The sequence below is a fragment of the Mastomys coucha genome, unplaced genomic scaffold, assembly GCF_008632895.1.
Source record: "Mastomys coucha isolate ucsf_1 unplaced genomic scaffold, UCSF_Mcou_1 pScaffold14, whole genome shotgun sequence".
Taxonomy (NCBI): domain Eukaryota; kingdom Metazoa; phylum Chordata; class Mammalia; order Rodentia; family Muridae; genus Mastomys; species Mastomys coucha.
In genome coordinates this window covers 121478428-121484590 of record NW_022196896.1, presented here as the reverse complement: position 1 = coordinate 121484590, position 6163 = coordinate 121478428, and positions in this window count along the sequence as shown.

The window sequence follows — 6163 nt, the reverse complement described above, 5'->3', positions numbered from 1 at the left end:
TGATTAAACTGCATGGAGAAGGGCTCGGTGTTTGCCTCCTTACTTCTAACTGGACGGGTAAGGCGGCTGACATAATATAGTGTATGTGTGCATTATAGTTGGATCATTTAAGCCAAAAAGATCTTTCAATGTGATCCTATGCCAGAGGAGCCATGTTGCTAATTTAAAATTTCTCTACACCATGCTGTCAACTGATTCCCCAGTGTATCTGGTTTTATATTCAGGTCTTTGATTCACTTGGAATTGTTTTAGGCAGATTTCCAGATATGGACCTATTTCCATTCTTCTACATGCAGACTCCAGTTAGACTGTTAGACCAATTCATGTGGTGAAGTTGGTTTCTTATTTAAATTGCATGATTTTTACTTCTTTGTCAACAATTAAGTATCTGTAAGCAAATGTACTTATATTTGTAACTTAGATTCAATTCTCTTAATCAAAGTGTCTGTTTCTATACCAATACTATGTTGCCTTAGTTATTATAGCTCTGTAGTGCTTCTTGAAATCAGGGATAATGAGATCTCTGGATATTGTTTTATTATATGGACTTGTTTTAGCTATGCTGGGTTTATCATTTTTCTATATGAACTTAAGTATTAGTCTTTCATAGAATGTAAAGGATTGCACTGGAAGTTTAATGGTATGTATTGAACCTATAGTCTCTTTTTGGTAAGATGGACATTTTTACTGTGTTAATTCTACTGATTCATGAGAATGAGAGATCCATCTTCTGATATCTTTTCCAATTTCTTTCTTGAATATTTGAAGTTCTTGACATTTGACACAGTTCTTTCACTTTTATATTATTTGTAGCTACTGAAGGATTTTTTTTTTCTGATTTCTTTCTCAGTCCATTTATCATTTGTTATATAGGAGGGCTACTAATTTTTTTTTTTAGCTAATCTTGTATCCAGTCACTTTGCTGAAGGTATTTATCAGCTGTGGGATAAATAAAAAAGCACTGGTAGACTTTTGGGGGATCTCTTATATGTCCTATTAAATTATCTTAAAATAGTGATACATTTGTATCTTTCTTTCTGATTTGTATCCCCTTGACCTCCTTTAGTTGTCTTATTGATCTAGCTAGAACACCAAGTACAATATTGAATAGATAAGAAGACAGTGGACAGATAACCTTGTCTTGTTCCTGATTTTAGAAGAATTGTTTTGTGTTGCTATTTATTTTGATATTGGCTATAAACTTGCTGTGTATTGCCTTTATTTTGTTTAGGTTTGTCTCTTGTATCCCTGATCTCTCTAAGACTTTTATCTTGGAGGGGAGTTGTAATTTGACAAAGGCTTTTTCAGTGTCTAATGAGATTTTTCATGTTTTTTGTTGTTGATGGTGGTCTTTCCTCCTCCTCCTCCTCTTCCTCCTCCTCCTCCTCCTCCTCCTCCTCCTCTTCCTCCTCCTCCTCCTTCTTCTTCTTCTTCTTCTTCTTCTTCTTCTTCTTCTTCTTCTTCTTCTTCTTCTTCTTCTTCTTTTTTTCCTCTCCTCTTCCCCTTCCCCTTTGTCTCCTTCTCCTTCTCCTCCTCCTCCTCCTTCTCCTTCTCCACCTCCTTCTTCTTCACCTTGCCCTTTCTCCTCCTTCTTCTTCTTCCCCTTCTTCCTCCTCCTCTTCCTCCTCCTTGTCCTCCTTCTTCTCCTCCTTTTTCTGTGCATGGGTAAAAGTGCTACATAAATTGTGGGAATGGCCAACCAACCACTCTTTCAGTTTGAGACACATGCCATGAGAAAGAGCCCACCCCTATCACTGTCTGATGTTTTAGGACCTGGAGGCTGGATAGCCCAGAAAGTTAGGACAGAACCAAACAGACATGCAAAAGAAAAGTCACTGCAATAATTCCTAATGATAATGTACTATCCTCATAGATTGGAGACTCACCCATTAGTCATCATAGAATTTCCACGCAGCAACTGATGGAAAGAGATGCAGAGACACACAGTAAAACTTAGGCAGAACTTGAGGAGTCCTATAGAAGACAGGAAGGAAAGAAGGATTGCAGGAGCCAATGGGTTCAAGAACAACAGAAGAATGCCCACAGAATAAACTTACCTGGACTCATAGTGGCTCACAGAGACTGAACCAACAACCAGGGAGCCTGCATGGGTCTGACCAAGTTCCTCTGCATATATTTTATTACTGTGTAGCCTGGTCTTCTGGTGGGGCTCCTAACAGTATCAATGGGGGCAGTCTCTGAATATTGCCTAATTTGGGGACCATTTTTCTTTCCTACTGGGTTACCTTGTCTAGTGCAAAAGGGAGTTAAATGGACTGCTACAACTTGATATGCCATGTTTGATTGATATTCTGGAGAGACTTGTCTTTTTCTGAAGAGAAATGGAGGAGCAGTTGATGGTGGTGGAGTAGGGAGGAGGGACTGGGAGGGGAGCAGGAATGGTAGGGGAAGAGGAATGGGAAACTTCAACCAGGATGTAATATATGAGAAGAATTAAATCTAAAAAACTTTATAAAAAGTTCATACTGTCCTTCCAAGGATCAAGGTTCTGTTCTCAGTATCCACACAGTGGCTCAACTCTGGGTAATTTTATAACCATAGGTCTCTGGCAGAAAATATAATAAGTATTTTTTTGTTTTGTTTTTTTTCGAGACAGGGTTTCTCTGTGTAGCCTTGGCTGTCCTGGAACTCACTCTGTAGACCAGGCTGGCCTCGAACTCAGAAATCTTCCTGCCTCTGCCTCCCAAGTGCTGGGATTAAAGGTGCGCACCACCACTGCCCGGCAAGTATTTTTTTAAGAAAGAAACAGAAGTTTATCCAGATTCTAATTCATGTGCATAAATTTACTCCTAATAAACAATATTTTAATTTTTATAAATAATAAAATAAAATTATAAAATATAAAAATATATAAAAATAAAAGAATAAATTTAAAAATATTTCCATCATTCAATTAAAATGTGATTATTAAAATTAAATTTATTTTTATACTAAGTCTATGGGACTTAAAATATGAAAATTTTCTTGATTCATTTAATTAAGTAAAATTAGAATTTATTTTTAGCAAGCAATAAAAACATAATAACTTAAAAAACAATTATAGTAACAATATAATTAAGAATGTATCTCATTTAAGTTTGTGGTAGGCTTTAAGTTCAAATGTTAGGAATCTGTCAACTAATATCAGGTATTGGCCACCTAGGAGATTCCTTTCTGTCAACCTCAAATTAATTCCTAAAGATATAGTCTCACATTCTCATGTGAATTTTGGCAAAATATGCCAGATTTTGGTTATGCCAATTAATACATTGACTCTTCTATGTCAGAAAACAGAAAGAAAATTTTACTGTTTTTCAAAGTGATTTCTAAATATTGACCAGCTTAGCACACTTTTAGACCCTCCTTTAGATTTGTTCAAAAGAAATAAAGGGAAATCTCCTGATTTGCAAAAGTATCTATCATTGTTTAGATGATTGATTGATTAATTTCTTCTTAATAGGAGCATCAATCTTTCAATTTGAACTTTGCACAATCTTTCAAGTTAAACACCTTATATTCCTTAGCTTTGTAACATGATTATATATGAGTGTTTTATAAAGCTAAGTAAAAGTTTACCTTGGTTTTATATCTTGTTTCTAATATAACATAATAACAGTAAGAAAATCTTATGCAATTTTCAGAATGTGAACACTAGACAGGCCACATCAAAACAAGTTAACTTTAAGGGTCTCTGAATAACTTCACCATATAACCTAACCAACAGTGCAATGATATAACACTTGTCTTCATTAATGTACTGTGTCTTTTTAATAAGCTTATACTATCTATAGAAATTGTCGCTTCAAATATTACTTTTCTGACACTCCTAATTCTTTTCTTCTGTAACTTCTGTTCAATAACCACTAGACTATCCCTCTGCCCCCCCAAATGAAGGATATTTTGACTTCAAAACTTAAGTTTTTATATACTATATGTTTTCAAAATCATGTTAGTTACATATTTTACTTATTTTTATTATTGTCATATGATCTATTAGAATTCTATACCATGGGCTATCATTGATTAGTACTAATTTTATAGTATTTACTTCATAAATTTCTCTTATTACATACAATAAAAATAAAACAAAATCATTTTTCTGTCCATTGAGATTGAGAACTACCTGTTTCTTGAAATTAAATATTCTATGTTATAGGCTGTTCATATACATTATTTTAAAGATTCATAAATTATATATAAGAATCCAAAGTTTATAATTTCTAAATAATCTTGACTTGAAGTAGCTATTCTTCTTATTACATGTTTTCTTTATTTACAATATCTCCTTTCACAGATTCCCTCCAAAAAGAAAAAAGAAAAAAAATAAAATAAAATAAAAAACAAAAACTAAAACAAACCCCTGTTCCCTCCCCCTGTCCCCTTGCTCACCAACCCATCCACTCCTGCTTACTAGCCCTGGCATTCCCCTACACTGCAGGATAGAACTTTCACAGGGCCAAGGGCCTCTCCTCCAATTGATGATCAACTTGACTATCCTCTGCTATACATACACTGCTGGAGCCATTAGTCCCACAGTGTATGCTCTTTGGTTGGTGTTCTAGTACCTGGGAGTTCTAAGGGTACTAGTTAGCTCATTTTGTTGTTTGTCCTAAGGGGCTAAAAACCCTTCAGCACCTTGGGTCCTTTCTTTATCTCCCTCATTGTGGAACATGTACACAGTCCAATGGATGGCTGTGAGCCTCTACTTTTGTATTAGCTGGGTACTGTCAGAGCCTCTCAGGAGACAACTATATCAGGCTCCTGTCATCCAGTAATTGCTGGCATCCATAATAGTGTCTAGATTTGATGATTGGACTTGATCTTTGACAAAGGAGCTAAAGTCATCCAGTGGGGAAAAAAGACAGCATTTTCAATAAATGGTGCTGGCTCAACTGGCGATTAACATGTAGAAGAATGCAAATCAATCCATTCCTATCTCCTTGTACAAAGCTCAAGTCCAAGTGGATCAAGGACCTCCACATAAAACCAGATACACTCAAACTAATAGAAAAGAAAGTGGAGAAGAGCCTCAAGCACATAGGCACAGGGGAAAATGTCCTGAACAGAACACCAATAACTTATGCTCTAAGATCAAGAATGGACAAATGGGACCTCATAAAATGCAAATCTCCTGTAAGGCAAAAGACACTGTCAATAGGACAAAACGGCAACCAACAAATTGGGAAAAGATCTTTATCAATCCTATATCTGGTAGAGGACTAATATTCAATATGTACAAAGAACTCAAGAAGTTAGACTCCAGAGAAACAAATAACCCTATTAAAAAATGGGATACAGGGCTAAACAAGAATTCTCAACTGATGAATACCGAATGGCTGAGAAGCACCTAAAGAAGCTCAACATCCTTAGTCACCAGGGAAATGCAAATCAAAACAACCCTGAGATTCTACCTCACACCAGTCAGAATGGCTAGGATAAAAATCTCAGGTGACAGCAGATGCTGGTGAAGTTGTGGAGAAAGAGGAATACTTCTCCATTTATGCTGGAACTGCAAGCTGGTACTCTGGAAATCAGTTTGGCAGTTCCTCCAGAAATTGGACATAGTACTACCAGAGGACCCAGCTATACCACTCCTGGGCATATATCCAGAAGATGCTCCAACATGTATTAAGGACACATGCTCCACTATGTTCATAGCAGCCTTATTTATAATTGCCAGAAACTGGAAACAACCCAGATGTCCCTCAACAGAGGAATGGATACAGAAATTGTGGTACACCTACACAATGGAGTACTACTCAGCTATTAAAAACAATGAATTTATGAAATTCTTGGGAAAATGGATGGATCTGGAGAATATCATCCTGAGTGAAGTAACCCAATCACAAAAGAACACACATGGTATACACTCTCTGATAAGTGGATATTAGCCCAGAAGATTGGAATACACAAAGTATAAACCACAAACCATAAGAAACTCAAGAAGAAGGAAGACCAAAGTGTGGATACCTTTTTCCTTCTTAAAAGGGGGAACAAACACCCATTGAAGTAGCTATTAGATAGTATAACCAAAATTGGAATAAACTTAGATACTGCAAGTCTATGTTCTATGTATACAACAGACTTCTAAAAAATTTGTCTCTCTACTACTTTCTACAAGAGTAACATAGGATGTGTTTACATTAAGCACCATATTCGGTAT